Consider the following 25927-nt stretch of genomic DNA (forward strand, 5'->3'; position numbering starts at 1 on the left):
GCTAAAGTGAAATTACGCGATATGCTAAAAGTAGTAACTAGAAGTGGAAGATGATCATAACACTCACTAGAAAGGAAGCTAGAAGTGTGTCTTCTTATGCCAGTGCAAAGCCCACTGCCTGTGCCTCAAGCTAGATGGTAATGGATCTGTTCCAATCTGGAAATAATTTTAGTAGTGTTAGTGAAGTGCTTTAACCATTTCAGTAGGGCCTGCTGACAGTTTTTCTGAAAGGCAAACATATTATCTCAGGCCCACTGCCATGCTAAAGCACCACATAGCTTCATCTATCTAGAATAACCAGACCAAATCTCAGTTTCCTTGCAGCCTCTCATACAGGCATGCTCTCAGAGTTAAACTCAGAAATTTAGTCCTAATTTTGCCATTCATTTGATATTTTTAACTTTAAGAAATTGCAACTATTCCCTCATAGATTTTTTTTCAGGACTAAGAAAGGACAGAAGTCATTTGAATATTGGAAAAACTTTACAGACAGTAATTTAGGTTAGAAGTGAGTTTTAGAGGAAGACATGAGCAGATTTTTAGGCTTTTCAATCCTTAAGAAATCACTGCTTTAAGTAATTGGGACATACAGAGAGATAGATATAAATATCTCTGTTTTAGGGAGAAGAAGCGGTGGAAGAAGTAGAAAGTTTCAACAAAGCAACCATGTGCTGACCTATATAGGAATAGGAACACAGCTTACCCCAGCCTCTGATCAGAGGCACAGTATGGAAAAGATTAATCAAGACACATAAATTGGTAAGATCTTCATTCAAAAATTATCAAACACCTTCAGAAAGGGAAAGCACATTGTACTCTTTCTGCAACTTTCTTACCTCTGCTTTGTCTCGCTTAAATGCTCTAGCCCTCTCAGTGTATACAAAAGAATGGACTGATTGTGTAACTCAAACACCAGATTGTGACTGTCAAATGCTTACAGCAGTCTCTACAGAGGACAATTCACAGGTATGCGTTGGCTGTAGTATCTTCTTACAAATCATTTTACAATAATTACTGCCTGAATAAGGGGCATATTCACATAGGGTTTTTAACAGGAAATTCACACCAAGAAAAAAGAGATGAATTTGGTGGTTATTTGTTATAAATAAATAATGAAGACTGTCCAGAAGCAGCAGAAGAAAGACGAAGTTCATCATGTTTCCTTCATGGTTGTAAAGGAGGTAGCATAACAATATTTATAGAAAAAAAATGGGTCACATTAAAGTTGCAGTTGTAAATGGGGATGTAACAGAGGAGATTTGTTACAAAGAAAACATGTCAAAGACTTCTAGAAGTGAACAGCTTTAGGTTCTGAAATATGGAAGAGCCTTGCTTGTTCCAGTCACAGGCATGAAGAAAGGCTGGGTGATAGGAACAAAGGGTAAACCTCCATGCCTCACTCTTGACTTATGCCACATGAACAATGTGGATACTTCTATCTCCATACTGTTCAGCCTTGGTTTGAGTTCTGCTAGAATACATTTCTTATTTGGTATCTTTTCCTCCACTTTAATGTCCATTTTGCCTGCGGCCTGCTTATTTTGGCTGTTTATCCCTTTAGTCTCTCTACCATCCTGTGAACAGAGAACTCTTCTTGTTTAGTCTATACTAACCTAGTTGTAACTGCATACTTCAGGCATCTTGCTTTGAATCAGATGACATGGAGAATACAGGGCAAGATACAAGTGACCTTTTGGATGATGTTACTGGGTATTTTATACTTTCAGAAAAGGTGATCACAAAGAACAAGTGAACTTTCCACCATTGTATTTTCACTTTCCAAATGCATAGCAGTTTGCTGTGGTTGTTACAGTTGAACAGAAAGTATGTAAATTCTGCTGTGCTTGCAACACCTTGATACACTCAGAGTCATCAATGTATTGGGAGGGGAGCTGGGGAAGGAGGTAGTTGTGTTTCTTTTACCATTTCTCATCACCCCGAATAAAAATATATGCAATGCACACAGATAGTAGGGTCTTCAAATAATTCAGCTTATCATAGAGAACAAGTACATGAGTTTGCTCTTCTTACATACAAGCAAAACTCATTGCAGCAAAAGAAAAGATTGGTTTGATGTTCTGTCCTTGATTTACCATGGAATTTTATTTTTAAAACAAATGAATTTGCTTACATACTCAAACATGAGCTGCTAGATCTAATTCCTGCCCTACTTTTCAGAGTGTGCTAGTCTCCTTGAGTGAAAATCTTATATGATAAACTTTTCATGAATTGGACGTCCAGGATTATAGCTGAGAAAAACACTGACTTATAAAGGTGTTCTTTCATGCGTAAGGAGAAAGGTTTATCCAGCTTAATCCTATTATAGATTCTGTTAGAACAGCTTATACTATTACCATGGCAGTGCTCCCTAATACTTTTGTAGCTAAAAATCTGTTAGCATTTCTCCAACACTCATGTCTTTGTACAATACCCAGCTATTCTTTTCTCTCACAAAGATATTTGTTTTAAACAAATTGCTTTAGCTAAACAAGGCACATAGATATTTGTAACTGTAGTTGTGTGAGATTACAGGCTGCATTATGTACATTGAAAATGTACAATAATGTCCAAAAAATCTGAACAAAAAATATGGTGATGATGAAATTATTCCTCGGTTTTAAGAACAACAGCTTAGTGGAATAAATAAATGTCTATCTACATCAACTATCTACATTTTTGTCCTACCACATAATGTCCTCCCTTAACCTGAAAAAATAACTGAGAGCCTAGGCTTATTCCACCCTGAAATAAGCCATTGCTTTTAAAACTGTTTGTCTAGCAGAACTGAGGGATCTCATACTTCAGGGCTAATCTGAAATCTAACCCCATTCTCGAAAACCTGAATATACCTTGTAATTTTAAACAGTGACTAGAGTTTCATTTCAGAAGTATAAAATTACATCAAATAAAAGATTTTCTAGTTTAGCATTTGTTGCAGTCTCTGAATCCCTCATCAAAATCTGAACCTCATGGGTCTGCCTCACAGGAGATGCAAAAAGCAGACATAGGTTAAGTGGCAAATGAGTTCACTTTTGAAATATGGAGAAATAGCATCTTTCAAGTGAAATCCTGACCCCAGTGAAGCCAGTGGAAATTTTGTCTTTTTTCTTTTCAGTAGAGCCACAATTATACTCTGAGTGGCAACCTGCAACATTTTGACAACCAACTTGGAACCTGTACATCTCTGAAACCAAACCAAACCAAATCAAACAAAACGAAACAAAACAAAATGGAGGCATATTGAAAAGGATTGTTATAACTTAGTTGACTCACTTCTCTTCACCATAGATTTGGTGATGGCATGCAGTTTATTCTGAAAAATCGTGTCAAAACCACAAAGCAAACAATTAACAACATAAAATAAACAGTAGGCAGTCCTTGAGAGACTGAACTGGTCTATACATCATTGAAGATGGATCTATGTTACTATATGCTTCATTCACAACAAAAAAAAAAAAAAAAAAAAAAAAATAGTGTCCCATTACTTTCAAGAATGAAAACATTCAGAAATGGTGAACTAGTATTCACCATCTGTGAAAGAAACTTCATATTACTTTTGTATACTTATTTTTTTCTTGATATCTTAAAAATAGTGAGGTTTCTGTAGTCAGTCATCACCCTCCCTTAAACCTTCAGTGTATCATGATGTTCACATTATAAACAATACTTTCTATATTTCTGGCTACTTACGCTGTAAATCTAGTTTGGCTCTAGCTTGGAGGGAAACTGTGATAATGGACAGTGCTTTCCAATGGGTATGAGTCTCTAAAAATACAACAAATTTGCCTTGTCTGTTGTTGATAGAGCAGTCAAAGCAGCTTAGAAGTTAAACTTATTCTACTGCAGCACATCCACCACTCTATGCATCCCTAGCACATTTAGCTTAAGACACTCTGCAATTAGAATGAAGTAGAGATTCATCCGTAAGTGGCATGCATACTTTGTCGTTACTTGCTGTGTGTCATGATGCTGACCATGAGGTAAAATGCAGGATAGATATGAAGTGAAAGTATGGAAATGCAGGTTTACACAGTCAGTGTATCAAAATGCAAGGACCTAAAGTAGGAGAAATGAGTGATGAATAGATTGTGTCCACCCCAGGGAAATGAGATGTGGCAACTAAATTTTCATTTCATTTGGACAAGAATTATCTGTGTAGTTATATACAGGATTTTGGATCAGATTAGGTTATTTTGTTTGTTTGCTTTTTTTGTCGATACTCTTGTTGAGGTTCTTTTATTGTTGTTTGTTGTTTTTTTTTTTTTTCGTCCCTGGTTAGTGTTACATATTGAAGTATGACATCAAGTCAAGAAAAGCTGCAAACAACAAACAGAAGGGATATGTTAAGTCAAGGCTTTTAAATCTCAAATAGCAGCTGTTTGAGAGAACATTTGGCAAGGAGAACAGTGGCAGAGATATGCATCTTGGTGCTGAGTCAGGATTATTTCATATTCAATGGCATGAAATGTTTTACTATTACCTTTAAGTCAATAAGGCATTGAAAAGCCATCCAACAGTCATGAGACGTGCTATTTCTATGCAATGTCAGAATATCTAGTTAACAATGAGCTGACACTGGCAATGACATTGGATTTTCATGTAAAAAGAGAAAGAAAAAAAACCATGGAAAAATTCCTCTACCTTATAAATGTCAGTTGGGCACCTACATGGGCACTACTCTGTTCTCTCCAACAAAAAACCAACACATTTTTTAATTACTCCATATGGTCTGAAATTCCTTGAAGGTATTTCTCTTGCAGTTAACATCTCTCTGACCTATTTTATCTCCGGATGTGCTGACTGCACTCCCAGTCTTCTTACATGCCATAATCAAGTTCTCACCCGTTTACACTAGACCCAGCATAATACCTCTCCTGATAATTTCCTATGTTTCTTTATTAGTTGTGCATTCATTTTCAGCTTTCAGTATTCTCTCTACTTTCATGTACCAAACTATACTTGGAAAAAAAATTTGTTAGTGTTTAATCCTGACAGGTGCTGAGACTGCAAATTCCCCTGTCTTCCATAAATGGGGTGGCTTCAAAGGGTTATGCGGGGTTCTGGCACCTATCAATGTCAGATCACAATTACTCCTTTTGTCTGCTTTATCCTTGAAATTCATAAATCCTTCTTAGGTAATTCATAATTACCTCCATGATCTCCAGTGCTTGAGCTTTCACTGATATTTAACTTTTGCTGATATCATCCTTAAGTGAAAGAACTGGACTCAGATTTTTAGGTCTGGTTCTAAATTTGGTGTTTCCATGCTTCACCATTACTAGATACCCAAAAAGCCATAGCTGGCAAAAGTACCTTGATTTTTGTTTCTGACCATAAGACAGACTGTTTTGGCAGATTTAGATCTGGCTGGGATGACCAGTGAGCTTGTGAGCCCTTGAGTTTCATTATTGCAGTGTACCATATCTGGCCCAGAATAATTCCCACAGGGTGCAGGATGTGACAGCCTCTCACTCCACAAATTCTGATAGTACGGACACATCATCTGATCCAGTAGGTTTCTGGGTTAAAGTCAGAATTTTTGATGCAGATTCTACGAAGCATTCAATTTGGACTTGGCAATCACATAAAGCGGTGTGGTGCGGGGAGGGCTGAGGAGCCTGATCCTCATGTTGGTCTAACGCAAGCTTCCAAACAGTTTAAAGTGACCAAAAGGCATTTCTAAACTACACCAGCTGCTAGCAGTTCCAGAGGAATCATCTGCCAGGTTAGCACACCCCAATGCAGTCGTGCCTTGATTATGCAGCTTCCAATTCTTGCACTGGGAGGACAAAATGTACATAAGAAACCAGCTAGGCATTAACATAAGGCTTCCTTGGAAATTAGGAAATTCTGTTCTGGCAGCTGACAAGTTTCAAGCCCCTTTGTAATCCCCTCATACAGCAAAGAGACTAGAAGAAGGAGAGAAGACATAATTTTACATCTCCATTTTCCAAGCTCTCAAGTGGCTTACTATTCTGGAATTGTCATCATCATGCAGACAGACCACAATAACAACAAATATATAGAACAAAGGAGGTTATCACTGCGTACAGAGGATGGTACTTCCATGGTGGCCCATGGGTGGGGAACAGGCTGTCAAGGCAGATTCAAATAAATCTGTTTTCTTCTGGATTAAAAAAATAGAACCTGTTTCTTTGCCAGTTCAAATAACAATAATATCTCAAGGGAGAAGACACAAAACAAAGAGGAAGAAAAAAGGAAATGTCTGGAGAAAAGAGAAAAATAGCTTTAGTGTAGTACACAATACTAAGAGGACAAATACAAAGAAAATATGAATAATATATAAGATGTGATATCATTGGTTACTACTATGATCCTTATTGACATATTGGAAGGAAAAAAATGAAAGATCAGAGCTGGAATCTCCATGAGTGTAAATCAGTGTCATTTTTCCTTTGCTGTAAAAAGCCATAACAATTTAGAACAACTGTTATTTGGCTTATATTGGTTTTTAGGGTTTTTTTCTAGTTTTATTTTTGTAAATAACAATGATGATCATGGGGCAGGGGATGGACTGACAGTATGAGCTGTGAATCCCATAGGACATGTCTGCTGTTTTGAGTTTTCAAAGTCTTCTGAATGCTTAATGCAATGCTATTTGAATAACTAATAAAGTTTTCTTTGGCAGAAACACTATTTGATATCAGAACAACTAAATGAAGACTTCAAATAATTACCAAATTGTGTTATTGCTGGTACATAATTGCATGCTTGAGTGTTGGGAGAGGGAGAAGTTATATTCTATATCATTGATCATGGCAGGAAAAATGTTATTCTGAGTTCAGAGGGAGTTAGTTTAGACCTTAGTTTAGTTTAACTTTAGGGAGTTAGTTTAGACTTTAGACTTAGTTTCGCTTTTGCTTTGAAAATTCCGTACAGAGAAGATGTTATTTCTTACTTAGGTTTCGGTCTATTTTACCCACAGTCTTCATCTGCTTGTCAAGGACTTTTACAAAGAGTACCACAATCCAATACACCTTCATAATTGTTATTCTTCTGCAAAAGATTTATTGCAGACAAATAGGAGTACATAACACTTTACTTACTACCAATGGTAGAATTGTAGAAAAACAAAAACAAAGGCCAAAAAACACCATAATTTTTTTCTTCTGTAGTTCACAGTACTTTAAATAGCTATGTGCTACATATCAAAGATGGCAAACAGATAATTATAACAGTGAATAAAAACAACAGTGAAATACAACAGAGCAGAGCAGAAAGGAAAATTCTGTCTGAAATAACCTGGTTTGTAACTGACTCTGTACAATTTACTTTATCCACTAGAAACGTACAATACCATGAAAAAAAAAAAAAAAAAAAAAAAAAAACAGACACCAAAACCCCAACAACAAACAAACAAACAAAAAAACCCAAAGCACACCCCAGCAGCAAAAAATCCCACCCCACACCTCAACACCTGATCACGAAAATGAGACTCACTTTTCTTCAATGGTACAAGTGAATTGGCAAAACACTCATCCGCAAAACGCCTGTACTCAACTTCTATGCAACTGCCACGTTCGTTTGCTATCATCTATCTCAATATATTGAACCTCTATTATTATTTTTAACCAAAGTACTGCCTTTCATCTTGATAGGAGTATTCTGAGAGCTTTTTTAAGAAGGCATCCCAATGAGAGTGGTTTGTAACTGTGTAGTGTGGCTGCTGTTTGCACCCTTACTTTTATAAGAAGTAAAGCAGACCACTGTAAAACCTCCTTTGCTGAGCTAACCCAATATATGAACCCTGTTTTCTAAGTGATTCACAGAGAATTAAGAAGTAAAAAGAGTTGGTGTTTACTTCCAACACCCGATTTTCAGAGCTAGTTTTAGCTATTACTGTGGTAAGTTCCTTTCATATAGATATGTACAGATATGTAGATAGATGTGTGTGGCCATGTGCATCTGTGTGTCTGCATGTGCTGTCTGAGATCCAGCAAGTCAAGACAACAGAAAAGAGATACCTCTCTAACTGCTTAGAAACTCCTTGTCTCTGTGCCCACCAAGTTGCCTCCACTGAGAATTATGGCATAAGTCAATTTCAGCAGAAAAGTATCAGACCCCAATACAGGTATCTGGTCACCTCCCAAAGTCAGAGCTTTTCCACCCTAGTTTTTTAATGAGAAATAGTCCTTCTTTCTCCTGTAGAGATTTATAGTCTAGAAGTCTTGCTTCACCTCCCTTTTAGGCCTTTGTTAGCTAGTTTCCGTAGATTATTCCAGACTGTTTTCTCATATCATTATTTTAGCAATTACCTAAAGATTGTTTGAAATGCCTTGCTTTGACCTAATTCAGGAGATGGAGCCTTCTGCCAAGAGGTTGACAGTAAGAGTGGATTTAATATTTCTCAGATTAATGTTATTAATGGAGGCATATTCAAAACAGTTGAATTAGTAGTGATGTAGAGCTTATAGCTGTAAAGTTTTTCACCAATTCATAGGGATGCTGTGATTAGAATTCACTTATAGCTTTTACAGTAAGTTTATGGTGGTACAGATTTTGCTTAAGGCTCACATGAAACATAATATTTGATCTTAATCTAATTCAATATGTTGTCCAGTCAGGATTTCCTCTAATGACTCATTCAAACTGCATTCAAAAGGATATGTATAAATCAATGTTGAACTTAAACTCCAAGACTTTCGGCTTTTTATGGTATATCTAAATTGACACCATGTTTATATTCTAATCATATATACATATATACCTACCTACATACATACATATATACATGTATACATATATAGATAACCCCTCTTCCTTTTTTCCATGTTTTTCTTGTCTAATGAGGTCACATAAAAGAATGCAGGTCATATATTCAGTATGGAATAAAAGCAGTATGCAATTCTGGACAGCCAACTACACATTATTCGTGGTATAAAGCAGTAGACAAGCAATCTCACAAGCAAGCTATAATGCTGTAAGATAACAAAGAGCCGGTGGGGTTCAGCTACTCTGCGGGATCTGCTTCTGTGCGTGTTCTTGCCTTTTGACGAATGCGAGCTCATGTGTTCCTTTACAAGAGCACATTTCCTTACCAAGTGATCCGACTTCAGCATGGGAGGGAGAAGGAGCTACACCAGGGCAGTTATGGAGCAAAGGACGTAATTCTCTGCTTTGAAGACCATCTTACCTTGTGGCAACTTGTTTATGTGGCCACATCCAAAGGTGGTCTTTGTACGCATAGCAGAGGAATAACAGCTAGAAAAAATAAAATTAATTTCCGTCTGTAGTTTGCTTTGAGGACCACACTCAAAAGCTTTCCAATTGGCCGACAATTTTCAGAATGAAAATCTGTGACATAAAATATTCATTAATTGTCAAAATCTCAGGGAATTCAAATAAATTCTTTACAATCTATGCAATGAATTTTTGAAAGAAGTCTTGAAAATATACTGGAAATACATGGGTGGTAAGAAAATCTATGAGAATGGTTAGCTTCTTATGTATCTCAGGTGAAGGCAAACGTAAAGCCCGTGTCAGAATTTCAAAACTTAAGTAGCTGAATCTGAAGCTGGACCAAGCATACATAATTTAACAGTGAAGCTAATTATCTTTTTCAACAATGTTATAGAAGTGCAGTGATCAGGATCAGATCACTTTCTGAAAAAAAAACGTTCTCTAATTTAATCAGGAATTATGGGGCTTTATGCTAGAAGCTAGAGTAGTTGATTATGGTAACTGTTCCTGATCTTTTGATCCAGTAATGCCATGTACTAGCTTTCCAACCATGCATATTACGTTCAGTTCTTCTGTACAACTGTTCTAAATGTGTGAGCAGGATCTTGGATGTCACATTGTGAAATTTGGTGTGATTCACCCAATAGAATAGAGTAGGATTAGCAATGAGAAGCTTTTCCTATTTCAGCAAAATCTTGTATCTGCCCACACAGTAAGAAGAGAGTTAGCATTCTGTGATTTTATTTTGAATAAAAAAAATAATGACGGTGCCATGTAGCTGGCAGTAAAAATTAATCCTGAAATTTTTACAGTAACTGAGGTTGTATATTTGTAATTTAGTTTTAGTACAGCCATATAGCCTGATCAGCACTTCCTATTCAAAAAATACTTCCAGCAATGAGTTCAAAAGCAGATATATAAACACAGTTATCAGCTCTTATTGAGATACTATAATACATAACACATACAAAGACACTTGGCAAGCTTTTATCTTACAAGCTTTATTTGCATATGTATGGTATTTATAGCCTCTAATTAGAATAAGACTTTTTTGGTTTTGGTTTTTCTTCAATGCTGTTTGTCAAGAAGGCTATACTCCTATATGACATTGTGTTCTGGAGCTGACCTGCATTCCTTTCAAACCATTTAATCACACACAGCTGACCAACATTCCTGTATAAAACCACCTAATCAAATGCATTACAAATACGCCAAATGGTTACTTAATCTCCATATATGTACAAGTGTGAAATGTGCAGTGTCCAAATATGCCCTTTTATAAAAGCAAATGACATAAAAGCAAAAGACATGTCCAAAGTAAACTTTTTCTCCCCTCACCCTCAAGCAGCACAGACATTTTTAAGGTGGTTAAGGCAGTATTGCTCTACACAGTTGGCCTTGCACATGAAGATTATAATTCACTGTAATTCTCATTCACACTTGTTTTCTAAACATCTTAAAAATGTCGTTTATGAAGAAAGACATTTAACAGCTTTTTACTTCTGGACAAGTATGCTGAATGATCTGCAAAATATATGAAAATGCATGATGTTGCAGCATCTAGATAGCTCACAGAACATATCAAGGAAGAATATATGTCTTTTAATCTCTAAATCGCTGGGTTCACATGAAAAGCTTCTCAAGGTTGTTGCTGTCTGATGACTATATCTCAGGATTAAGTGGAATTAGTTATTTTTTTTTATGTCCAGTAGCCACACTTCGATTAGCACATTCGCTAGAAATCCCTATAGGAAGGGCAGAGACCCACTGAGCTGGAGACTAAATATTTTCCCTATTTTCAGAGGTAGTTATCCAGAGCTGACTGATGTGGGCATACTTGTGGCAGCACTGAGTGTGCTCTATGTTTTCTGTGGGCAATAGTTTTCCAAAATGCCAAACTAGGATAAATTCACTTTAATTTCTTACATGCGTCTTTTGGGCTTTTGCAGCGTCAGTTAAAGAGAATGAAATCTAGATAGTTCTGTGTTTGAAACATAGAAGCACACAAAAGCAAGGCGGGGTGGGGGGCGGAGAGACAACGACATAGGCCTGGAAAGGTATATAAAGGGATATACTTAAGAGACAGAATGGAAAATGTGCCGATGAACGGGAGTGGGGGAGAGGCCGAAATCATCCTGTTAATGCTATGAAGGCACGGCACTGGACAGGCTAATACACGAAGAAAAAAAACAGCCAAAGGTTCATTTTTATGCTGCTGTCCTGTTGCAATCATATACCCTGGTGGTAGGGTGTTACTCGGGACAACCTCTTGGAACCCCTTTCTCCACGCAGTCCCTGCAGAGCCTGAGGAGCAGCCGGCGGATTTCTGGTGGGCTGACCAAGTGCTCAGAGCGGCTGAATATCAGAGCACCCTTTGCAGCTCTGCTGATCCTCACCAGTGCTACAGAAAAAGCAGGGCTCTCGTCGAGGCAGGTGAGACCCGCTCAATGGGAAGGTATTAGAGGGTGCTACCGGTTCCATTATCGTGAACAAGAGGGAAGCAGCGATGCTTTCCAGGTTTTATAGCAGACCACCACCACCAACAACAAAAAACAAACAAAAACATACACAGAAAAAAACCCTGCCAAACCCATCAAGTTTTTATTTTAAACAGATGTGAGTTGACTGAGCTCAATATTTTCAGGCATTTTTAGTACAGTACAGTGCCACGCGCTTAGCATTTGACACGAAGGCGCAGCGTTTTCAGATGCCGCGGGCATCGCTGTACACGTGCGCGACACCCGCCTGGGCGCTGCCCGCCAGCCCGGGGCGGGAGCGGGCACCCAGCGCCAACCGCGGGGCGGGCGCTTGTCCCGGAGCTCCTGGCAGGGCAGTGCTGTCCCCGCGGCGCCCCTGCCATCCCTCCCCGCGCCGGCAGCCGCGGCCCCAGCGCCTCCGCGAGGGCCTCTCCGCCCGCCCCGGGGGGGTACCGCCGGTACCGCCCGCTCCCCCCCCCGCCCCGCGCCGCCGCCGGTCACGTGGCAGCGCCCCCCGCGCCCCCAGATCGCGGCGGCATTGTGACGCAGCAGGCCTCCGCCGCGGCGGCGGGAGGAGACGCGGCGCGGCGCGGCGGGTGAGTGCCGCCCCCGGGAGCGCGCCGCCGGGCGGCCGCTGGCCGGTGGAAGGGCCGGGGCGGAGCGCGGGGCGGCGGGAGCCGGGCCGCTGCCGGAGCGCTGCCTGCACCGGCGGGGAGTGGCGGGGGGCGGCAGCCGAGAGGCGGCACCTGGGGTCCTTCCCCGTCTCCATCACCCCGCGGCTACCGTGAAACTGCCGCGGCCGAGCGGAGCGGAGGGGAGAGGTGAGGCGAGGAGGAGCGGAGCGGGCGGGGGGCTTTGTTGCCGCCGACAGCGCTGTCTGCCCGGCGCGACGGGAGGGAACGCGGAGACGGGCCTGGGGTCCCCCGCGGCAACGCGGTGGGGGGGGGGCTTGCGGATAGCGCTGGAGGCGCCCGGCGCGGCTGTGGGCTTCTCTCCTCCGGGCCGCCCCCGGCGGGCGCGGGACCGGGGGTGCCCGGGGGGCGGGCGCGGAGCGGAGCGGGGGCGGCGAGCTCCGGCCCCCGCCAGCCCGCCCCGGGGAAGTGCTTTCCGCATGAAATCACGGCTGAGCGCGGGGGGTTTTATTGGGGCTGAGCACATACGTGATGTCAGCTCTGAGAAGTGCCGCTGCAAAGCCCCTTGCAGCGCAATGAAACCCGCTGACACTCGAAGCCGACGCAAATCTTCTACTCTGTTCGGAACCGGGCGTCCCTGGTGGGGGACACAGCCTTCAGCACCTTCCTGTCCCACCGGGACATGCCAAAATCTGGAAGAAAATCAAGTAGGAGTTGCATGTTTGCAGTTGTGGGGAAGCAAATGCAAAGTCGTCGTCTGGAAAAAGTGTGCCTTGGCTTATACTTGGATCAGTCCAAGCTCGTGGTTTTTTGCAGCACTAGGGATCAAACCTTTTTGATACCCATATCGCTGAGCATTTTTATGTGAGCAAATGCAGTTTATATGAAGAAGAGCTTGAGAATCAGGTCCTGATAGTACTGGATACAAACTAGCTCATCAATAGTCCCAGTCTTCTTTATCAGTGTTATCACCTCATGGCACTTTCAATGGTAGGCTTAAAGCCACAGCTCTTAGAGAGATATTAGTCACAACTGCTTCTCAAAAAGCCTTTCCACCCCAAAACCCACCAAAAAAACTGCTAGTGCTTGTGGTTCCAAGAAAATCTTGGAAGTGTGGCCTCTGTATGCGTCCACGGTCCAGCCACAAAAGGTAACAAAAAAAGTTTTTAAAAATTTATTCTGAGGCACATTGCTGGTGTGTTGGACTCTTTTGTGATATTTAAATGACTGAAGAAAGGGATACAATGATAGCACAGGAATATCAGAATTACTTTGTATCTTGTATCTTTGTGTATCTTGTCCTGCAGCCAGGAACTATGTAGAACGATGTGCGTGTATATAAGCCTTGTGCAGCATGCTGTAGCAGACTTCTGTAGTGCCCTGCCCTTGCTGAATTTAATAAGTACATGAACTACATGTGCTCCCAATGAGCCATAAATTATGTGACCTCTTGTCTTACTACAACACGTAAACAAGAGCTTTTTCACCTTAAAATCCTCTGCAACTAGCTCACAGGCTGTCCAGTGAACATAGTAAGCCTCTTCTTCATACTGCTAAACCCGTGAGTATGCCTGGCACCATGCTGGAGCCATATTTTGAAGAGTTTGTACCCAAGCTGGAAACCTGGTCTTGAGAGCAGGCTTGAGAAGTTGCTCAAGAGGGAGTTCAAATGCAGTGAGAATGGGTTATCATGTGAACAAAACAATTAGAATTTGACCTGTCCAGTTGTCAAGAAGAGGCTTGCCTCACCATAGTAGTTACAGTTCCAAAATCATGTAGTAACTTTTCCTTTAGGTATTCCTTCAGTTAAGACAGAGGCGTAGCGTTCGTACCTTGACTGAAAAGTTTCCCTTTGTAATATTTCATCTCAGCATATTTTTGTGTGTCAAAGACTGACTTAGGCAAACTGACTGTTCCACTTCACCCAGCTACTAATGGCATCTTAAACCAGCAGCTCAGTCATTTTTCAGATCTTCGTGGTTTCTGGTCTGTGTCACTGACTCAGTGTGCTGCAGAAAGCAAATGTGGGTTGTATGTTTTGAAAAAGTGGGTGAAATAGAATTATATCAGAGGAAGAGGACAGGGAAAAACGATCTCCAATTCCAAGGAGCCTGTAAGAGACTGGCTTGTTAAAAAAATCTCCTTGTTTGAGCAAGTATTCCAGTGTGGAGATGGTTAATCTTTCACAAAAGGGAGTCCTACAGGTGATAGTTAATTATAGTGGATAGAAACTACTCCTTAATGTTTAGAGTTGTTTTGGTTTGTTTGAGTTTGTATGTGTTTTTGTTGGTTTTGATTTTGTTTGTTTGCTTTCTTGCTTGCTTTTTTCTGTAATGACAGTAACATGGTAAGTAAGTATGATGTGATTTCTCTGGGGCCAGCTTCTGTGTTTACAAAGAGCTACATGTAAAAGGTAGGTTGGTTGGACAAGGTGACTTTAGAGATGCAGTCCCTTCTCTGAGTACTCTGAATAAGGGATAGGTCACTTTGCATTGATTTTTTTTTTCATGATTGGGAAACCATAATTCCAAATATCTATGTACTTTGTAGCCATTTTTTGACAAGGCATCAGCAGAGATTCAAGAAACTAGGAAGTGCCTCTTACTGCTGATTTGCTTCCCAGTTGTCCAGTCTTGCTGGGAGCTGAAACCTGTCCCCATGTGAGCTCCGTAGGTCTTCTTCCCACACGTACCTGAGGTGGGGTGCCACTTGCAGTGGTACAGTGCTTTATCTCACACAGTCCTCTTCTAGGATGTTCCAGGACCCTGTTGTTTTTACACCAGCAGCAGCTCCATCCTGCTTGGACACTTGCCTGATTAGAACCAGGAAGGGGAAAGCATGACAGCCCTGCTGCAGCCGCTCTAGTTTGTGTCCTCTGAAATGGAGCCATGTGGCTAATGCTGCGTTCATGCTGTGATGAGATGCCAGCAAGAAAGGGGAGCAAATAGCCAGAGGCAGCCTGGAGGGGGGGAATCAACCACCACAGACAGCAGCACAAAAGTTGTGTTGGCAATAGTGCAGTGATGTTGGTACTAGTAGTTATGGCATCATTTGATGTCCTGTATGCATGGAGTAGTGATGCTGCACCTCACAGGCACAAAGGCTGGTAGTTCCAGCAGTCTTTGTGGGATGCAGCATGTTATGTCCCCTCACCAGGTTTTAACCTTTTCAGCTGACTAGATGAGATGTGCACCAGGGCTTTATTTCCACCCCTGTCTGTCTCTAGTCACCTGCATGAAGCTCCAGAAGCAACCTATGAATCACAAACATGGTTACAGGAGCAAGGAGGGGAAGAGAAGGGAACAATTACCACTTCTATTTTAGTTTTATTACAATAAACATACATCTTTTTCAGGTTACATTTGAAGGTAAAATGCCAGATGGAGAATATTCTCATCCTTCACGCAGCCATGTTAATTAATGCTAAGTAAAATAAAGTTCATATTTTTTAGGTGAAAGTCTATGTAAGAAACCTATTTGCCAATGCTTTATATTACTTAGAAAATACAGTGGTTTTGTACAGTTCAAATGTATATGTATATTGTCAAGATGAAATATATGCTAAAATTTGAGAGGTATTGGATTTTGGAAAGGCAAGTAGTTGTTCTTTTCAGCTGTTGTCAGAATAGGACTATAATTAAACTAAAGGAAATAATGCTTAGATAATTGGCAAGAGGACTTGGAGGAGCACAGTGTATGTGCTTTCTCTTTTTCTAGCAGATCTGTCTGTTTCTCAAAGGAGGCAGAGAAGATAGGCTCACATGGAGCAGGTGCATAGCAAACACAAGGGAATTGCTCTTTAGATGCAAATGTGTTTGTATGATAGATTTATATGCACAGTGGAAGTATTGGAAACAAGAAAACAGAACATATGCATCAGATACTTCATTGATTTAAGATCCCAAAAGAGTTTTTAACTGAGGGGGAAAAAGTAATTAATTAATTATTGTGGCAGAAATATCACCTGCTGCTTACCTGTCTAAGGTTGAACTGTAATTTCATCTTCTGAGATAAAGCTCCAAGTGATTCAGAGGTCTGAAGTTCTTAGAGGTATCAAAGAGAAGTGCAATTCAGCTTAGTCTGGCGGTTGGGGCAATCCTTCATTAGAAATATTTTCATGTGTGTTAAGGAGCATTTAGAAAAGCTTATTTTGAATATGAATGTGGTTGATTTTCATTAAAAAAAAAATAATTGAGTAACACTTGAAAGTATTTTTCTGGTTAAAATGTAGCATTACGTTTGTAAAGTTTGCTTGTAAGCATTTCCTTTTCAGTTCCGTTGCCTCCCTAGTTCTTGTTTCTAGTCAAACTGCTAGCATTATTTTTCTTTGTTTATACTGGAGAAAAAGGCATTGTCTCACTTATCTTTTAAACTTAATGCAGTGTATTACATGACCTCTCCTTGTGTATAAATCCTCCCCACTCTCCTGCCATCTGTTTTATTGTTACCATGTCAATATGGAACTTAACATTTAAAATGAAATTCTAATCAGGAACTTAACACTTCCCTTCAGCCCTCCCATTTTAGCAAACTTGTTTACATCTGTGAGTAAAAACCAGACTGTGCTGCATAGCTTTCTCACATGTGCATGACAAGGGTATGTGCATGATTATGAATTGAAGCTGTACTGCTCTGCTGGTTATTCATCCACATAGTTCTTTTGCAGGATCTGGCCATACTGACTGGCATTTTTTTTAAGAAATACCTTTAACTCTCCAGACTAACAATATGTAACTGATTACATGTTTACACTTGCATGTGCATATCTGATGTTCTTTTTTCCTAAAATACAACTGTATATATTCTACTTTGGTATGCTACATTGTCAGTTCCAGTTGAGTTACAGTAGTAAATTTATGAAGAGCTTTAGAATTATTTTTGAATTGGCATAAAGTTTTAAATATTGAAGTTATCAGCATGGTGAGAGATTTATCTGAATATTTGTAAATACTGTGTCCAAGATGTTTTATTAACAAAAAAAAATCAACCAACCAACCAAACAAGATAATGCAAAACAAAACTGGGAAATATCGTGTGCACAGAAGCAGAAGAGTGCTAGCAAGGTAAATAAACTGCAAGTCACATTCCGTGACCCACACTTCTGTTGCGTTCCATCCAAGTATACTAATTTTTATCTTGTACATTGAGAGAATCTTAAGGTATAGCCCCTAGTTATTTTAAATATTGGACTATTATCATTTTGCAAACTCATGTGTTGAGCACTGGATAAAATACAATATTTGTGCTGGTTGCTAGGACATTGGCAAACACTTACCTTGAGTTACAGAATGGAATCACCAGGAAATTGAGTTAAACTTGCATCATTAATTAGTTGATTTTTATTAACCTAAACCAGTTTTTAAATAAGAGGTAAAGGAATTTACGGTGGCTAAATGTAAGCAATTTTGAATAAATACTGTAATCTTAAGCTCTATGTGATCTTAAACTTCATATCTACAGAATCGTAGTTACCTGAGCCACATGACTAACATTGTTCATGTTTAAGTTAATGGGCATCCTTGTGGCAGATGTGAATGGAGTGAGGCACTGTAGCTATGGAACAAGCAGTAGATTAGAGAAAGGAGGATTTGACTTTTCACTATCCTTTTGAATATGATACATTCTACATCTTGATGCGGTATTTGCTTAAAAGAATTTGATAGCATAATTTTTAGGTGGCTGAGTTTGTATTCCTCTATATATGTCTTTGTATTAGTTTTTTGTGTATGGCATTTTAAGTTTTCCATAGGAAAAGAAGAACTACCTTTTAAAGTCTATTTTTGATAACGCTACTTACTGTTAAGGCTGAACAGGCCACATATTGGAAAAAGTGCTGTCAAAGCAATTAGCTGCAAGTTAAAGACAACCAAAATTATGATATACTGTTAAAGAGTACATGGTGCAGTTCCAAAAATTACTGGTTGGAGGTTTTGCATTTACTTCAGTATGTTTGTGTTAACATTTGTTTGTGTTAGTGTACCATGTTGTATCATTGATAAATGGTAATGATACTGCTTTTGGTGATAAGTTCACTCTTAATTCCAGATTCAGGAAGCCTCAGTTTGCAAATAGCTTGATACAACATTTATTGGAAGAGAGTTTTGGGAGCACCAGTATCTGAGAGATTAATATAAAATCATTATTAGTGTTCAGCATTATCAATCTTCCACTAGTACATATGACACAAATTTAGTAATTATCTTAGCTGCTTGGTAGTGCTTTCAAAAGTCTCGATAATGGCAGTCTGATGGGTTGGTTTTTCACACTGTATTTGACAATTTTAGCTGTTATTCTCTAAGACTGAGAAGAGCAGTTAAACTCTCACCCACCTCATTGCAGTTGTTCTTGAGGGACATAGATGAAGCACATTAGCAAACAGTGTAGTAAAAATTGTATTTCTGTTCTTTACTTTGGTGGTCCTTGTGTGGAGGAATTAACCATTGCCTCTCTGCATTTCCTAGTAAGCACTTCATGAATTGGATGTGAGATGAAATGACTGGAACAGCACTGACCGGTGACTGGAAATTTAGCTCTGACTGAGTGCTGAGATGCCCAGGTCCAGATAAATAAGTGCAGCAGGACTTTTTTGCATGTGCTCACAGTTCCTACAGAGACAGACAGCAGGACAGAATTTTTATCCCTGTCCCGAGAACTTTCTGTATTTTACTAGCTCACTTCTTCCCATGGTAAATTAGCCTGTTCATACTCCCTGCTGCTGTGATGCAATTCCTACCAGAACTTTACTTGTCTGAGTCAACACTTGCTTGCACGTCTTTATGCTCTCCTTGTAAGGCAGCTAAGCATGCTGAAGAACTGCTTTCCTTCTTCACTTGTCTTCTGGTTGTGATTTAGCAAAATGCGCACAGAAATTCCCTGGAGCAAATAATTCATTATGCAGACAGTTTAAGAACATACTTATGTCCCTGTGGTCACTTGCTGGACAAATGGTAGTAAGTCATCCTTGCAAGGGTGTAGTGTCTGTAGTAATTTGTAGTTCATAGCTAGCAGAAGATGTAGCACTGCAGCTGTACAGCAAACTACTGTTTGAGAGGAGAAGGTCTTGAATTTGAAGGACTTCATCAGCTCCTGGGTTTCCATATAACAGTGAGTTCTGCCTCTGGTAGCAGCAGTAGTAGATGAAGGCACTGTTGGTATCTCGATATTCTTGTGAAATATCTGGCCTTGAAACAGTAGATAACTAATGTGTCTGCTTAGCTTAAGGCTTTGGTGTCTGGTGTTGGTATTTCATAGAGGAGAATGAGTGCCATTTACACATAACACGGTTGCCTCCAGCTGCCTGTAGAGTGTAACTGTCTCTTGATTAGGCAATAAAGCTGAGTGAGTAGCAGTACCTGAAGGACCAGGTTAATCCAGCCTGACTCTGTGAATCCTCACAGTTGAGGCCAACCAGCATGTGTTATGCTGTCCTTCAGGAGCACAAGGGAAGAAGGTTATGGAGGGGGAGGAATTAACCCAGCTAATACAATTCAGCGAAATGGACATTCTCTCCAGCATGCTTTCCTCATCAGGTCTCATATGCTTTATGGTATGTTCCCAGGCTTTGCTTTTTGCAAATGCAGTTTTCAGATGAACATATCTACAGTAGCACTGTTTCTGGATGTGTCTACACTGTAGTTGACTAGTGTGATTGCAGGATATGCAGGCAGATCTGTACTAGCTTTGATCTATATGTGATCTGAAGACATGCCAGGCTAAGACTTAAGAGAGGGCTATCCAAGCATTCTGGACAGGTTGTTAAGCCATGCTGAAGTCTGCTTTTGTCTGTCTTCACTGCTATTTTTAACTATGCTATTTAGATTAGCGCTACTGAAGATACTCCCACACATGCTGACAGAAATTCATGACTGCATGTCCACTACTTCACTACAAAGTTGTCAGTGGATACTCTGCATCTGGGTGTGTGTCCCTTATTCTTTGTATTGAGACAGTCAAGTTTTCTTTTCCACTGAGTTTAGTTGTTTATTTCACAATTTAATTCCCCTCTGTAAGGAATTATAGAAAGGGCAATGGAGTGTAGGGGAGACTTCCGGCAATTTTCCACTCCAAAAATTCATTTTATAATCTCTGTTCCAAGTTCGATTGTTCAGCTCAGCCATAAAGAACCTCCAGATCCCGGCCACAAGTTTTTGCAAGTGTTAAAATCCAGATGAGAGACCACGTTGATGGAGCAATGTTAGCAAGTTAGGATTTTAAAATATTCTATATGAAAGCACTGAATCTAGAGCAGAATTACTGGGGAGAAAAAAAAAGTGAAATTATATGAAACATTAGCAATGAAAGTAGGGTAATTATACATAAAACATGTTCTAACTTTATTAAAAGGATTTGAATATATTTTAAGAGAAATAATATATATGGGGTTTGAACATTTCAAGGAAGAGTCCTGCACTGCTGGGGATTTCTTTTTGGTTTCATTGTTTGTTTGTTGTGTGGGGTTATTGTTTGTTTGTTCTATTGTTTGTTTTTAATTGATGTAATAAGGATTATTTTTGCTTTGTCAGATTAATTGTGAAGTTACTCCACACTCTTTTCAATAAGGTGTGCTTCTAATTAAGTTACCATGTTATAAAAGTGAAGTCTGACAAGAAGTATACTTGCACGTGCAGAAAACAGCAAAACTGATCTGTGTCTGAGGATATAGTGTGAAAAGATATGCTGAGTATCCAGTTCTTTTACTGTGACATTTTAATGCTATTTAATGAAGACAAGGGAGAAAACGTGGCTTGAAAATTGAAGTTAAGACATAAAAAGATGAATTAATGCCATTTTTTTTCATGCTACAGAAATATTTCACATAAAAGCATGTACTGTCAAACAAAGAGGAATACAAAATAGACTCTAGAAAGACATATGATTCTGTGACATAAGACATGCTGTAGAGGAGTAAGGTGAAGCTGAGCTTTTCAGTCTGGTAGAATGTTGCAGCTTACTTATGCCAAGAAAATGTTTTGTTTCTAGATAAATGATTGAACTGAAATAAATAAAATATTTCCTCATCTCTTCTTAAACAGTTCTTTGAGAAAATTATTTCTTACTACTGTCGTTGACACCTTTCTGAGGAAGAAGAACAACTTTGGTTCACTGGATGGAGCTCAAGAATGTAAGCACACACCAGCTGAGCCTGGTTCTAGCAACACGTTGTCTTGAATAAGTTATCTAACTTTTTTTACTCATCCACCTATAAAATGAGAAGAAAATACGTTAGGGAACTGTAGTAGCAGAATTGTTAATACCAACGTCTTTTTGTGATATGGAGATCTAAGAGTGCCTAATACTTTTCATTATGAAAAAGGAACATAATTTCCTTGGACAGTTACAGCACCTTCACAGTTTGAAGGTTCTAGAGGCTGAGTGTATCTCCTGTGGTGTACTTAGTCTTCCTAAGGCCCCTCAGTGGTCCTGCATAATGCTAGGGGAGCCCTCCCACAGGACTGTGCCCTACAGATAGCTCTTCATGTACCAGAAGTGGAGAACATGATGTCTTATTTTGCTTGAAGCTTCTTGGGAAAAAAAAAAAAAAAGGCCAAAAAAAAACCCAAAACATCATTGGAAATTGTATGCATAGTTAGAAGATCTGTGATGGTTATGAAGTTAAGTACCTTTAAATTAAAATAAAAATGGGAGAGCCACTTTGTGCTGTCCGCACTCTTCCCCTTTTTCCTGGATTGCATGGTGGTCAGGGACGTTTAACAAACATCCATGGTTCATTTGCTAATAGAGCTGGAAAGCACATAGATAACAGGGTTTAGAAGCAATGCAGAGGATCTTGTTACACAGGACATAGAAAAAGTGGAAGTACTTAATACCTTCTTTGCCTCAGTCTTTACTAGCAAGACTGGCCTTTAATGGCAAGAGGCTGGAGCAAGGAAGACATACCCTTGGTGGAAGAGGACCAGGACAGGGAACACTGCAGCAATCTGGACATACGTAAATCCATGGGCCCTTATGGGATGCACCCATGAGTGCTGAGGGAGTTGGAAGATGTCATTGTGAGGCCATTCTTAATGGTCTGTTCAATCATGTTGACTGGGAGAAGTACCTGAAGACTGGAGGAAAGCAAATGTCACCCCCATCTTCAAGAAAGCCAAGAAAGAGGACCCAGAGACCTACAGGCTGGTCAGCCTCACCTTGATCCCTGGGAAGATGCTGGAGCAGGTAGTCCTGGAAACTATTTCCAGGCACATGAACGACAAGAAAATCATCAGTAGTAGTTACTATGGTGGAGGGGTGTGGGACAGGTAAGTCATGCTTGACCAACTCAATAAACTTCTATGATGAAATACCTACCTTGGCAGATGAGAGGAGGGCAGTGGATGGTGTCTGCCTAGGCTTCAGTGAGGCCTTTGCCACTGTCTCCCATAAGATCCTCACAGAGAAGCTTTTTATGTGTGGGCTAGATGAGAAGGCAGTGAGGTGGATCGAAAACTGGCTGTATGACCAGATCCAGAGGGTCGTGACCAGTGGAATAAAGTCTACTTGGAGACCAGTGACTAGCAGTGTACTCCAGGAGTCAAGTCTGGGTCCAGTTCTGTTTAACATTATCATTAATGATCTAGATGATGGGGCAAAATACACTCTCATCAAGTTTGCAGGTGACACAGAACTGGAGGAGTGACTGATATGCCAGAGGGTCATGCTGCCAACTGACAGGACCTCAGCAGGCTGGAGAACTCGTCTGACAGTAACCTCAAGTTACTGCACTGGAGTGCAAAGTCCTGCACCTGGGGAGGATCAGCCCCATGCAGCAATATATACTGGAGGCCACCAAGCTGGAAAACAGCTTGGCAGAAAAGTGCCTGGTGGACACCAGTTTGAAATGAGTCAGCACCGTACCCTTTGGGAAAGGCAGTGAATGTTGTCCTGGGCTGCACTGGACAGAGTATGTCTAGCACGCTGAGGTAGCTGATACTTTCTTTCTGCTCAACAGTGATGAGATCACATGTGGAGTACTCTGTCCAGCGCTGGCCTCCCCGTATGAGAGAGACAAGGACTCTAGTGGTGACCAGTGACGAATGGTTTTCCTCAGGGATCAGTATTGGGATCAGTGCTGTTTAACATCTTTGTCAGTGTCATGGATGGTGGGAGTGAGTGCACCCTCTGCAAGTTTATTGACGACACCAAGCTGTGTGGTGCAGTTGACACCGTGGAGGGAACAGATGCCTTGGGACCTTGATAGGGTGGAGAGGTGGGCCTGTGCGAACCTCATGAAATTCAACAAGGTCAAGTACAAGATCCTGCACATGGTTCAGGGCAATTCCAAGCACAAATACAGGCTGGATGGAAATGGAAGAGAATATCCTTGAGGAGAAGGACTTGGTATTGTGGGTTGATGAGAAGCTTAACATGTTCCAGCAATGTGTGCTTGTAGCTGAGAAAGTCAACCGTATCCTGAGCTGTATCAAAAGCAGTGTGGCCAGCAGGTCGATGGAGGTGATTCTGCCCCTCTACTCTGTTCTCATGAGACCCCACCTGGAGTACTACATCCAGCCCTGGAACCCGTAACATAAGAGGGACATGGACCTCTTGGAATGAGTCCAGAAGATGGCCATGAAGGTGATCAGAAGGCTGGAATACCTCTCCTATGAAGACAGGCCAAGAGAGTTAGGGTTGTTCAGCCTGAAGAAGAGAAGGCTTTGGGGAGACCTTAAGCAGTCATCCAGTACCTAAAGGAGACTGTGCTGGTTTGGCTGAAATTGAGTTAATTTTCCCTGTAGTTAGAATTTTTTCTTCTTCAATGATAATTTGGCTGTCATCAGAGAAACCAAGGACTTCTTCAGCTGTCCAGTTGGAGGTGCAGATTGGTATGAGGGAGACACGCACAGGACAGTCCCTAAGACTGACATGCAGATTGGTCAGTGAAGTATTCCCTACCATGAGCATCATGCTTGGTATATAATTGGAGTCGGCTTTTCCATCTGCTTAGTTCGGGTTTTCCAGTTCATTAATTCAATTTGAAAGTCCTGTTCCATTGGGAGTTCAGTGTTAGTTTGGCCTCTTGCCATTCTGCCATTTTAAAGTCGGCCTTTGAGCCCCTCTGTCTTTTGCCTTTTTGCTCTCTCACTAGGATCGGCTATTTGGGACCAGAGTGCTCTCCTCTCTGGGAGTGGCTATTTCAGTGCAACTGGAATTTCATGAGGGATTGCATTGAGTATATTTGATTTAATTGTTTTGAATTCATTTATATTAGTATTAGTACTAGTAATATATTGTTATTATTTTGTTGTCTTATTAAACTGTTTTTATCTGAACCCAGGAGTTTCTCTCCTGTATCTCACTCAGGGCTCGGGGGGGTGTGAGTGAATGGCTGTCATGGTCTTAGATGCTAGCAGGGGTTAAACTGTGTTAGTCTGTGGCTTCCCATAACTTTCATTGTATCTGTTTCCAGTTTCTGGATGGGGATAATAATGCTTTCTTATCTTGTGATGGAGATTGTAAATGCATTAATGAATGTTTGAAAAAGCTTGAAAAAGCAATAGAGATATGAATGATCTTCCATTCGCTATAGGGCTAAGACAGACTGGAAAAAATAAGCTAAGTGCTGAAAGGGGGAAAACAAGAAGTGGAAATAGCCACCTGGTGTTTCTGAGTAGTTTTGATTGTGCCCTGCATGGGGTAGATATCCTTTTGTAAAACATTAAAGTGTGATTCTTCGGTTAGACTCTATCACAACCAGTACAAGTGATTGAGTGTCCCCATGTGTAAATTTTGTAACATTGTAGTTTTTGAGGTAGTAAGGTTTATTTCTTCAGCATAGTTTCAAAAATGTAATTCAATTTTTTAAAGGGTTTTAGGAATCTCTGAAAGAGCACATTACAGAATTGCAGCTTAAAATAATATTACTACTTCTATGGTTGGCATTTCTGCCATCTTATCCCACACTGTTGTTAGACCACTAATATGTGTACAACTGAGCACTAATATTGGGTTGGATCTACTGCCCATATTATTTAAAATAAATAGTATTGAATAGCAGTAGTCTACATAGGATACCATTGTATAGCTGCAGAAATGCAGTTGCAGTCTATTTCAAATTTCTCAAATGAAAAAATATTGACAATTTCAAAAGACTACATTTGGATGTCAGGCACATAGATGTCTCTCAAGAATAATTTACCTGTTCTTCACTGAATTTTCCAGTTTCCACCAAACTAATTGAGATAGAAAGTTCTTGTTTGAATTTACAGTAGTTGACACCGCTAAACTTGTAAGAATTTTTGCAAACAGCATCAGGTTATGTCTAGGGAATAAGGTGTGAAAAATTGTCAAGTTTTTGTCCTTTCTTCATTTTGATTTTATAAAAATAAAAATATTTGCATAGATGTTAATGGTCAAATTCTATTGCTAATTATGAGACAAGTTAATACTTGTGGTAAAGTTGTCAAGTGCTTTTTAACAGTATTTGTTTGCTTTAAAACTAAATACCTGTATTATATGCATTTATCAAGTAGTTTCAGATGAAAATGAGCTGGTTTGAATGACAAGGAGAGTGAGTTCTTGTGAGTGAGTTTTTGAGTTCAAGGTTTGTTTTTTTGGTCAATGGCCACAAAAGGAGCTGATATATGCTCTATGTGATGTGCCCTGCCTAAGAATGAATCA

The 25927-nt window shown here is 40.2% G+C and overlaps 1 protein-coding gene across 11 annotated transcripts in view; it reads left to right on the top strand.

Moving 5' to 3' along the window:
* Window positions 1-11613: 11613 nt before the first annotated feature.
* The window catches only part of SNCAIP (synuclein alpha interacting protein), a 94101-nt gene continuing 79787 nt past the window's right edge, over window positions 11614-25927 (top strand). For 4 of the 11 annotated variants that reach the window (XR_011736391.1, XM_065861606.2, XM_071801951.1 and 1 more), the window contains exon 1: window positions 12351-12499. The gene's annotated coding sequence lies outside the window, so the exon portion shown is untranslated. Of the gene's footprint in view, window positions 11635-12167; window positions 12275-12350; window positions 12500-12857; window positions 13018-13100; window positions 13461-21342; window positions 21432-25927 lie in introns of those variants that run through there. The other 7 variants (XM_071801947.1, XM_065861607.2, XM_071801949.1 and 4 more) reach the window with 7 other exon arrangements.

The sequence above is a fragment of the Patagioenas fasciata genome, chromosome Z (assembly GCF_037038585.1).
Source record: "Patagioenas fasciata isolate bPatFas1 chromosome Z, bPatFas1.hap1, whole genome shotgun sequence".
NCBI classification, from domain to species: Eukaryota; Metazoa; Chordata; class Aves; order Columbiformes; family Columbidae; genus Patagioenas; species Patagioenas fasciata.